A 12172-nucleotide genomic window follows, 5' to 3' on the forward strand; every position below is an offset into this window, starting at 1 on the left:
CTTTCACTTTGACTGTGCGCTTCCTTTGCTCCTCTTCAGAGCGCGAGCACAACATAATCAGCGTGTATCAGGTTTGTCAAGTGGTAGTGTACAGTTTTGTATCATGCTTTTGTATATTTATGGAGAATAGTCGTGTGAGAGTGTGGGCGATGTAGGATTGACGTAGGAGCGTTGGACAGAATCATACAGCCAACACAACTGACAGAGATTGCTAAATGACTCAAACACGCATGGATCAGAGTTCTCCACCGAGTCGGGTACCTGAAAATAGTTGCTGAAATTGGCGGGTTTTAACGTTCTGGCGGGCAGGGTAGTGATTACACACGGGTGGGTCAGGTGAATCAAATGAAGGCGAACGGGAGAAAAAAAATACTTGGCCAGGACATCTGTTGCCCTGGAAACAAGTGCCATTTCTATATTATTATTATTATTGTTTCCTGGAACGATGGCAGACCAGGCTGAGAGAGGCTTTAGTGTACTTATCACATAAAACCATCAGCGAAGGTGATTGACTCGGCGGCTGCGCTCCTGGTTTAGACCTGGTCCAGTCCTGGTGTAGTCCTGGTTTAGTCCTGGTTTAGACCTGGTTTAGTCCTGGTCCAGTCCTGGTGTAGTCCTGGTCCAGTCCTGGTGTAGTCCTAGCGATCGGCTCAGCGGTTGCAGAGTGTATATCTTAATGCTAATGATAATGGTCTAATCCTGATTTAGTCCTGGTTTATTCCTGGTTCAATCCTGTTTTACTCCTGGTTTAGACCTGGTTAAATCCCGGCTTAGACCTAGTTTAGTCTTGGTTCAGTCCTGGTGTAGTCCTGGTTTAGACCTGGTTTAGTCCTGGTGAAGTCTGCTACTAAGATAACGCGGCAGTTACACCTATGACGTGTTTGACGTAGCAGAAAGCGCTTTGCACCTGCCCTCGTCCCCCGCTCCACCGTCTCCGCCACCTCCGCCCTGCCTCCACCCCACATCCACTGACAATTCTCACATGAACACCTAAACAAAAGCAACATCATAAGATCTATTGTTGTGGATTGTTCTACACTGCAGTGAACACAATATAATACGTTTATCTACTAGTGTTTATTAATACTTTACCAATCAGTCATGTTCAGCTGATGTGGACTCGGTGCTTGAGCTTCGTGCACCTCAAAGTCCTCGTCCGATTCCCGGTCCAACACATGTGGCTGAACGCGCTGTATCGCCATGATGAATAAAAGTTTATTTCTACCACTATCAGGGTGCACGCCTGTCTCCCCCTCCCTCCCTGAGATGGGCGGAGGAAGGGCGGCTCACTCGTCGCCTACGTCACATTTGGAGGGCGGAGCCTGTGCTTTCTCAGGACGGGCGGAGGGATGAGCAATAGTCGGTCTTTCATAGTTCCTGGTCTGTGACTGTCTCCAAGAAATCAGTAAAATTTCATAACTATTGTGTAATGGATGTTCCAAAACCCAAATTGTGCTTGTTTATGTGCAGAAGATACAATGTGAAAAGAATTTTGCATGAGATGGGCCCTTTAAGCTTTTCCCAAATCTCATAAGAAGGAGGGCAATAAAGTCTTTTCCCTTGATAAAATTCAGGAAACATTCTCTTTGAATGAACTGTAGGATTTAAAGCCGGGCTTTAAATTGAGGCACCAGTCTGGCTAAAATGATAGATACTGACTTGAAAACTATCACTTCATGACATCATAAGGTGGAACAGAGCATTTTGCACGTTGGAGATGTAGAGAGACTAATAATGCAGCATTACTTAAAGATGTGTGAATGAAACAAAACAAAACACAGCTCCAGGTATGTTTTTGAGGAGATAACAACATTCTAACGTGGTTTAAAGCTCCCAAGAATCTATTTTGTGTAATACAGGACATTTAACAGAGAGAGCCAGTGTGGGCTAAGCTTCTTTCACTCCCCTGTTACATAAAGCTCGCATGCTCCGATGACCCCGGCAGACATCAACACAACGTTCAGTTTGGACATTTTCTGTGAGAGAAAGCGCTGACTGCTCTTAAAGCGGGTTTTTATTTTCCATTACTGGAGAAGTGTGGGAGTCAGCGCAGTGTCTAAAGATGTCAGCCGAGGATCTCCTGCTGAGACCTGGGCCTTGGTTGGACTTTAAGACAAAAAGCTCCTCTGACAGCAGCAGTGTAGTTGTGTTTCTCCACTCTACAAATGTTCTGTGGTCTCTTGGGACGGGCTCTGGGACTAAGTCAGCATTCACCACAAACAAGGAGCAGGGCTGTTCACACTGTTCTGGGAGGAGGGGTGAGGAGGAGAGCTTTTACAATGGGGCAAAGGCATCAAGGCACACAGAATAAAGACTATGTGTGGAAAATACTGACCAAGCAAAAAAATGCATTTTTTTTAACAACTCATCAGACAGATGTAACCTTAGAGGACCTATTTTTTCTGATCTCTGTTATCATGTTGTTTCCTCATCGCAAACATACCAGAAGTTGTGTTTCTGTTTCATTCACACATGTTTAACACACAAATCCGATATGTATATTTAGGCCGAGTTCTTCTCTCAAACAAAAAACACTATTTTCTACCTGGTGATAGTGTTGTGGTAATACAGGAAGTGCACCACTCTGTTTTTAAACTCCATACACCTTCACTAGTATAAGTGGGATAATTTCAGCTCTGGAATTGCGACTCTCCACAAACAAAAGTTAAAAGGTAGCTGCTAATGTTAAAATTCTAATGAAATTTGAGTAAATTTGAGTAACTTGACAGCACTAGTAGGTACAACTTACTAGGCTTAGCTACGGAAGCCGAGAGGGGTCACATCAAACGCAAACGGCGCAACAAATACAAATGCGACAACATAAAAAAAAAAGCCATAACGGAAGTGACCCCGGGACTTTATTTTCCGATGGACCGATCAAGAGGCAAGTGAAGAAGAAGAACTACAATGTGAAAGGAATAATGATAAAACAATGAATTACTTTTACTTACGTTTCAAAACTTCTCCGTTCGTTTACTTTTCACGTTGTAGTTCTTCTTCACTTGCTGCTTGATCAGTCCATCAGAAAACAGAGTCCCGTGGTCACTTCCGTTGTGGCTTTTTTTTGGTGTGTTGTGGCTTTTTGTTGTGTTGTCGCATTTGTATTTGTTGCAGCGCTTGCATTTGTTGTGACCCCTCTCGGCTTCCGTACTTAGCACAATAACACATTGAAAGGTGATATGTTGTGGAAGATCAGTGTTGGGAATAACAGCATTTAAGTATAACGGCGCTACCAACAGCGATACATTTTCGATAATGGAGTAATCTAATGAATTACACTCCCCATTGTTACAGCGCCGTTATTGTTACCGGAAAGCAAAGTGGCACGTTACAGTTGGGTTGAATGATGCGGAGCGGTGTCAGACTTCATGCAGAGGACAGACGTCCATCATCAGCAGGAGCGGGGAGAGCTCAAGAGAGGAGGGCAAAGATGATTGGCTAAGAAGTTGGGTGGGCGGAGTCTCTGCTCACGCTGCCTTGTTGTTTCTTTCCTGCACACTTCAGGCTAAATGAGACAAACTCAGCGAGAATAAGAAAATGGCAATGACGAGGCAGGGACATTCAAAGGCAGCGTTTTCATACCCATACCATTTCTCCCTCATTGACATAAAGGGCAAGAGTGTGTCTGTTAAGTGTAACTGTGCTCTAGGAAAAAAAAAAAATCTGTCTGTGTCTGCCTCAAGTAACTCAAATCTAATGAAGCACCTCACATCGTCACATGTAACACACCTCTCACTGTTGTTCACCCCGAGCCCTGGTGCACTTAGAGTGAGTTCTAGCCAGGATGGAGATGGAACCACTGTATTAAAGCAAGACAAACTCAATTTTTCGGGCAATAGTACATAACACGGAAAATAAGTAAGTCAGTCTTTATTCATATAGCGCTTTTTATAAATTCATTATTCTTTCAACACCCAGTGATGGTAAGCTACAATTGTAGCCACAGCTGCCCTGGGGCATACTGACGGAACATGCCAATCAGCACCATCAGACCCTCCAACCACCACCATCACTCACACACCACTTTCATACTAGGCAATGTGGGTGAAGTGCTTTGCCTAAGGACACATTGACAGTTTTTTGTGACTGGTGCCCCACTGTGGCACCTGATTTTCCCAGTGTCTCCCATCCAAGTACTACCCAGGCCCGGCCCTGCTGAGCTTCTGACATCTGATGGGATCAGGCTTTGACAAGCCGGTATGGCCACAATATCTGGATAATTACTTTGCTGAGTAATTACTTTTATAGCATCAGCATGGTAACTGATTTACTAACTCAGTTACCATGCTGTAAAAGTTACTTTACTTACTCAGTTATTTTATAGGGGACGTAATTTGCAACAGTAACTAATTACTTTTTAAAGCAAAATGCCCAACACTGGTGAAGATGGATGATAAACAATAGTACTGAAACTAATTTATACCACTGACACAAAAACACTACAGCAGAATAATCTCCACCAAAAAAAAATATTCTAAATGTTCAATATTGTTAAAAAATCATGAGCTGTAATAAATAAACAGCTGAATGAAACACTTTAGTACTTAGTTGGCATTTATAATGAGTCATAGAAGTAATTTATGTAACGCTTAAACAGGTCAAATCTCACTGTACAGTCCAAAAAATAACACAAAATTCTCAATAGCTCAAAGAAAAAGTACTCAGGATAAATACTGACCCAAAAAATATCTGCTCCTGCTTTCATATATTGACTGATATAGTAATTATCGTGACAGACCTACATTTTATTCGTTTCCCATTGCATTTGACATTACTGATAGAACATATTTCAGCCATAGATACATGACCATACATCACACACACAGGCCTGGAGAATACACCGTTCATTTCCCTCATTTGTCAATTGGGTGATTAGCAAAAGCCCTTAGCACGTCTTGCTTAATTTAGCTGTGCTGCTGTGGCTATCCGAGCTAACACCAGCCACTTCCTATTGGCCTATTGATCAGAGCTCTCCCCCGAGTCCCTCCAACTCATCAGATTGATTTCTGTCATGGTGGTTTTGGTGAGACAGCGCACACTTAACATGCCACGCTAATTAAAAGCAACGTGGAGCTAATTTATCAAGTCCACGGGCCAAAATCCTGACGCACGAACGGAGAGCTCTGAGGGGGAGACTGCAGGTGAAATTTAAACTAGTTTGTGGAGTCTTTAATGCGACTTGACTCAGCTTTTATTATGGTAATTAAAGGGCCTATTAACACAAAATTAAGTCTTGTGAGCTTTAAGTCATGTTGGGATGTTCAAAACATACCAGGAGTTGTGTTTGTTTCATTCATACATATTTGAGTAATCCTTTATTATTAGTCTGTCTATATCTCTGAAGCTCAAAATCCTTTGTTCCACCTTGTGATGTCATGAGGTAATACAGAAAGTGATCCACTGTGTTTTAAACTCCATACACATAGAATCACTTGGATAATAATCACCCCGGGAATTGACCATCTCTACTGAACTAAACATAAAAGGTGTTGACTTGAAAACTACCACTTCATGACATCACAAGGTGGAACAGAGCATTGTGACCTTTAGAGATGTAAACAGACGAATAAAGCAGATTCACTTCAAAATGTGTGAAAGAAAGAAAACACAACTCTAGTTAAGTTTTTGAGGAGGTAACAGAATCCGTGTATCATTCGTTCATTAGTTTTTCAAAATAAAACCAAAAATAAGAAAACAAAAAAACAATTTTCTTCATTATTTGTCTCCAAAACCAAAATGAAAAAACAGATAAAGATTTTTTTTTTTTTTTTTTTTTCAGTTTTCAATTTTGTGTTGAAATGAATAATGGAAAAACATTAAGTCATGGAAACGTTTCCGGGACTTAAACTGTTTCCGTTTCCATGACTTAAACTGTGATGCTGGACTTTTGCACCACATAGACTGAACCAGGACTGAACTAGGACTAAACCAGGTCTAAACCAGGACTGAACCAGGACTAAACCTGGACTGAGTGTCGGGATGGGCCCGGAGGTGTGCCCTTGTAGACTGTTGGGTGACCAGAACTGAGACCGAGACCAGACTGGAATCAGACTGGGACTGAGACCAGGACCAGACCAGGACTGAGACCGTGACGGAGACCAGAACTGACACGGGACTAGACCAGGATCGAGATCAGGACCCGGTCTAGTCCCAGTGTCAGTGATCGGACCGGGCCTGAGACCAGAATTGAGACCGAGACGAGACTGGGACCAGACCAGGACTACACTGGGACTGAGACCGGGACTGACTGGGACTGAGACCATGATTGAGACCGGGACAGACTGTGATTAAGATGGGACCAGACCAGGACCAGACCAGGACTGAGACAAGGACTAAGACTGGATCCAGACCAGGACTGAGACCGGTTTAGTCCTGGTTCAGTCCTGGTTCAGTCCATATGCGACGCAAAAATCCGGCATCACAGTTTAAGTCACAGAAATGGGAAATGGACATTATGCGTTTTTGCCATTATTCATTTAAAACACTAAATTGAAAACTGAAAAAACAAAGTGTTATCTGTTTTTTCATTTTGGATCTGGAGACAAATAATGAAGAAAATAGTTGCTTTGTTGTTTTCTTATTTTTGGTTTTATTTTGAAAAACAAATGAACAGATGATACATGGATTTAACAGCATTTATAACACAAGCTCACAAGAGTTAATTTTATGTAATAAAGGACTTTTAAATAATGATTTATTTTAGTGGTGAGATCTCCATGGAAACGAGCACATAGTGGGCCAGACCCCCACATGGTGCACCTTTAAAGTTTAACAGCCTTTGTCTAGATCTTGAGCTAAATGCAAGAATAAATACCTGCTTATTATTATGTGAAAAGAAAAAAACAAAACAAAAAACCCATAGTTAACTTTGAATAGTGACCTGGTTTGCACATTATGTATGAACAGAAGGTTGGGCCGGGCTGTGTCCTTGGCTGCACTGGTATTGTGAAGAATTACATTACCTACATAAAAGCAATAGAACAAAAAGGGCCGTTCATTTGAAAACATGAATTCCTGAAATAAACTAAATTACACAGTTGTCCAGCTCCATCACAATAAGAGCCATTGGAAACGAGAGCAGAGCAGACGCACACACAGGTAACTGGCAGTTAGAAATCACACACACCATAATATGTGAAAGGTGTGGCTCCTTGTGCTGATGATATGGACTGTAAATGTTGAACCTGAACATGTGCTGCTGTATTTTTGAGTGGGTGCATTATTTTGCCATATATCCGGCCTGAGAAATATCACAGAACAATGATAACATTAGAAATAACTTTTACCTGCCACTGGTACATAGAATAATGCTGGTTAATGCTGGTTTAGTTAAATCTTGGGTTTGTCTTGGTTCAGTTCTTGTATAATCTGGGTGTAATCCAGGTTTAGTCCGGGTTTAGTCTTGGTTTAATCCAAATGAAGCCCTGGTTTAGTTAGTACTGCTTTTAGGCTTGATTTCATGGAAGTTTAGTCCTGGTTTGGTCGTGGTTTGTTACTAATTTGGTCCAGGTTCTGTCCAAATGTAGTCCTGGTTTAGTCCGGGATTGGTCTGGGTTTAGTCCTGGTTTAGTTTGGGTTTAGTACAGATTTAGCCCTGGATTAGAAATCCAGGTTATATCCAGGTTTAGTCCCAGTTTAGCCCTGGATTAGTACTAATTTGTTCCATGTTCGGTCCAGATGTAGTCCTGTCTTAATCCCAGTTCAGTCCCAGTTTAGTCCCAGTTCAATCCCAGTTTAGTCCCGGTTCAGTCCTGGTTTAGTCCTGGATTAGTACTAATTTGTTCCATGTTTGGTCCAGATGTAGTCCTCGTTTAACCCTGGTTTAGTCCCGGTTTAGTCCCAGTTTATCCCAGTTTAGTCCCAGTTTAGTAATGGTTTAGTCCCGGTTTAGTCCTAGTTTAGCCCTGGATTAGCCCTGGATTAGTATTTATTTGTTCCATGTTCGGTCCAGATGTAGTCCTGTCTTAATCCTGGTTTAGTCCCAGTTCAGTCCTAGTTTAGTCCCGGTTTAGTCCTGGTTTAGTCCCGGTTTAGTCCCGGATTAGTACTAATTTGTTCCATGTTCAGTCCAGATGTAGTCCTGGTTTAATCTTGGTTTAGTCCTGGTTTAGTCCTGGTTTAGTCCTGGTATAGCCCGGGTTTAGTCCGGGTCTTGATATTCCCTTGGTCGTGCTTTATGCTTGGTTCAATCCTGGTTTATCCTGAGGTTTTGTGGAGAACCTCAACACGTAACACAGCCATGAGCCTCAGAGCAGAAGAGAGAGAAAGAAAGAGGGAGGAAATGCAGATGGAGAGAGAGATGGGGAGAAGACAGACAGAGAAATGATGAGAGAAAGAGAGAAAGGGAGAGAGAGGGCTAGAGAGACAGAATGAGACTGGTAGAGAGAAAGAGACACAGATGGCAAAAGAGAAAGAGAGAGTGAGCAGGAAAGAGAGGGAAGGAGAGATAGAAACAGAGAGAGGGAGAGATAGCGATGAGTGCATGGATGAGCTCCTTGGCCTGGTGATTGAGCAGGACAGAGCAGCAGATCTGGTCCCAAATGAAAAAGGCCACTATCACTTCAGCTGTTTGTGTGAGCTACAGATTCATTATTTATGAACTATGAATATTGCATTTCGCTCTCAAAATTGTTGTTGCCTCTTCATAAGATGGCCAGATCTGATTTACGTGGCTGGGTTTTCATATCAGTGCAATTTTAATCACTATAGGACACTGACTGCAATATAGGAATTGTATCATATTTTTATGGTTATCTAGTGTCTGTGCAGTAATGTCTATGTCAATTTGCTTTCATTTCAAACAGCACTTCTGGAAAAAGCAGTAGGTTAAGGACTTTACACATTCGATTGTGCTTCCAACTAATGGTCAGATTGTGTGAAAAAAAAAAAAAAAGTATCAATAACATCTTCATGGAGACAAGCTTGTTTGTTTTCATACCTGACAGTTTGGACTGCTCCCTGTGGTCTTCCTCAGAGTGGTCACGTGATGTTGCTGTGACGTGTCCGGTCAGCTGATTTATACAGGTTTTGTCGCCGTCTTCCTGCCGGTGGAGGCAGCACGACAGCGCCATCTGCAGTCCGACTTCCTCAGGACAGTATCCCAGGTGTGAGAGTAAAAAAGCCCCCTCGTCTCAGTTTATCATCCTGTGAGCACGTTTCCGTATTTCGATTGCCTCTTTAATCCAGCGACGGTGTTTGTTTTCCTCTGTCCCAATGATGTTTGCTCCATCCCAATCCATAATGTGCTTCTCTCTTTTACAATGTCAGAAATGGCCGATTTGAGTTGTTCCTGTTCTGCTTTGTGTTTTGTTGCTCTCTTTTTTTCCTTTTTTCATGGACTGAACACCCTCCCTGTTTCCCTGATGCATGTTCATTGCAGGACATGTAGGACATTTCGTATATGATGTGACATTTATGCTCTGGTTCTATTTTGTCTTTTGGGTGGACGAGTAATTGCCTGAGTTTTCTATATGGTTTCACTGATCAGTTGATGTTGTGTTTTCTCATCGCCCTCTGCAGTTTTTCTGTTATGCCCCTGATGTACAGTAATGGTACCATACCTGGGCTCTTTTTTCCATTTTATTTTTGTTTTTTCTGATTCTGTTTTTCTCTGAAAAAAGAACCTAATAACATAAAATATCAGAAGACCAAATGATCCTCATTGGACTCTAGCAAAAAAGTTCCAAGGCGCATCTTTAAAGGTGCATTGTGTAACTTTTCTGGTGGTCAAATGCTTTTCTCCTTGGAGATGTTATTGCTTTGTCTGGAATGTTTCACAGTATGGTATTAAACCTTTCTGTCTTCGTGAAGCCAAAACCAGGCCAAGTTACAGGTCAGATCTGTGAAGAGGTCCGCTCACAGTCAGAATGCCTATTTTTCTAAGTATATTTTAGCTATAAAATCACCTGTAATGTAATAAATGTGCAGTAGAGCTGTTAATGTGGTACTGTGGAACATACCAGGCCGAGCCATGATTTATCCAAAAAGTTCCACAATGCAGCTTTAAACCCCCACCATGTTTGTGCTTTGTCTATCTCACCTCCAGCTCTGTGTTGTATCTCTTATCCCCCCACAGTTTGTCCTGAAGCGTCCCTTTAAACGTAATGGAGTGCTCAGACCAGGCCCAGACCGGGCGCTGTACAAGTGACAATCACATCTGAGCCATCTGCTCCCCGTTTTCTTTTGAATTGTTTCTTTTTGCGATTGGTTTCAGCAGAAAAACACAAAAACACAAACCCACGCCGAATCATTGTCGTTATGTTGGATTGTGCAATTTCAAACACTGAACATTGGAGAGAAATGGATTTTGAGGCGCGCTGAGTTGTGTTAACATTACAATCAAAATAACACGGCTCCAAACACGTAGTGATTTCCATATTGGTGGTTTTCAGATTCATGATGTGATGTCATACTCCCAGATTGGGGACAAGAGATGGTTTTCCTGTGGTTTTGATTACATTCTAGTTTGCCAGGAAATATCCAAAAGTTAATTCACCAATGTTGAACCTGATCTTTTCTATTCGGGACTAGACCAAAAATATTACAACAGAATCTGCATTTTTATTAAATTACACCAAACAAAAACCTGATTTAGATGTGCAGTAGTTTCATTAGAATAGTAGTAGTAGTAGTAGTAGTAGTAGTAGTAATAGTAGTAGTAGTAGTAGTAGTAGTAGTAGTAGTAGTAGTAGTAGTAATAGTAGCAGTAGTAGTAGTAGTAGCTTCATTAGTGTAGTAGTAGTTAAATTAGAGTAGTAGTAGTACCAGTACCAGAAGCAGTAGCAGTAGCGGTAGCAATAGTGCAGTAGCAGTAGTAGTAGTAAGTAGTAGTAGTAGTAGTAGTTTCATTAGTGTAGTAGTAGTAGTTGTAGTAGCTTCATTGTAGTTGTAGTAGTTTCATTAGAGTAGTAGCAGCAGCAGTAGCAGTACTAGTAGTAGCAGTAGTAGTAGTAGTAGTAAGCAGTAGTAATAGTAGTGGTTTCAATGTAGTAGTTGTAGTAGTAGTAGTAGTAGTAGTAGTAGTAGTAGTAGTAGTAGTAGTAGCAGTAGTAGCAGCAGCAGTAGCGGTAGTGGTAGCAGTAGTAGCAGTAGCAGTAGTTTCATTGGAGTAGTAGTAAGTAGTAGTAATAGTAGTAGTTTCTTTAGTGTAGTAGTAGTAGTAGTAGCTTCATTGTAGTAGTAGTAGTATTCTCATTAGAGTAGTAGTAGCAGCAGCAGTAGTAGTAGCAGTAATAGTAGTAGTTTCATTAGCGTAGTAGTAGAAGTAGTAGTAGCTTCACTGTAGTAGTAGTAGTAGTAGTAGTAGTTTTATTAGAGTAGTAGTAATAGCAGCAGTAGCAGTAGTAGTAGTAGTAGTAGTAGTAGCAGCAGTAGCAGTAGTAAATAGTAGTAATAGTAGTAGTTTCATAAGCGTAGTAGTAGTAACAGTTTTATTAAAGTAGTAGTAGTAGCAGTAGCAGTAGCAGTAGCAGTAGCAGTAGCAGTAGTAGTAGTATTAAAAGTAAGGTTCCATATTGCACCTTTAAAGCCAGACTGTGTAACCTCACTCACAGTAAGACCATGTTTAATGAAATCAAAACAACCAAAACTTGTTTTTATTTGAGTCTACTTTTGGCTAAAGTGTCATGTATTTGTGTTTGAAGAAGCATAATCTTAAAACATACAAACCTTGATTTCCTCTTGTAACACTACACACCTGCTCAGGGTTTATTGTCATGTTTGTGAGTGCGACAGTCCAGAGGTTCAGTGATCTTTCAGGGGTAACTCAGACACACAGCTCCAGTCACACTGCAGCCTGTTTCCAGCTTCGTCTTCACTTCAGCTCAGTGTGGACGAGCTGGTGAATGCAGAGGGAACACAAGACAGGACTGAACACGAGAAGGACGTGAACGCAACAGACACCAGGACAGAGGGGCAGTGATGGAGGAAGTCATTCTGATACATAAGTAAAAAAAAAAAAAGACTCAAGTAAAAGTTTAAAAAGTACTACAAGAGTATTTTGAAGTAAGAAGTATTTTCAAGTGTAGTGATTTGGATGATTTGTACTAAATTTTGTTCAGCAGAAACAATTTTTTTCCTAACAGTTTTGTACATTTGTGTATTTTTGTTTGCTTAAACTACAAATGTGCTAAAAATAAACTCCCCAGCCTTTTTGGCAGGTCTCAGACCATAC

The 12172-nt window shown here is 41.3% G+C and overlaps 1 pseudogene; it reads right to left on the reverse strand.

Annotated features, from left to right (window-relative positions):
* Positions 1-4094: 4094 nt before the first annotated feature.
* On the reverse strand, positions 4095-4211 carry LOC129407762 (5S ribosomal RNA; annotated as a pseudogene).
* Between the last annotated feature and the right edge of the window lie 7961 nt (positions 4212-12172).

The sequence above is a fragment of the Boleophthalmus pectinirostris genome, unplaced genomic scaffold, assembly GCF_026225935.1.
Source record: "Boleophthalmus pectinirostris isolate CB_2022bp ecotype Guang Dong unplaced genomic scaffold, ASM2622593v1 HiC_scaffold_13, whole genome shotgun sequence".
Lineage (NCBI taxonomy): Eukaryota > Metazoa > Chordata > Actinopteri > Gobiiformes > Gobiidae > Boleophthalmus > Boleophthalmus pectinirostris.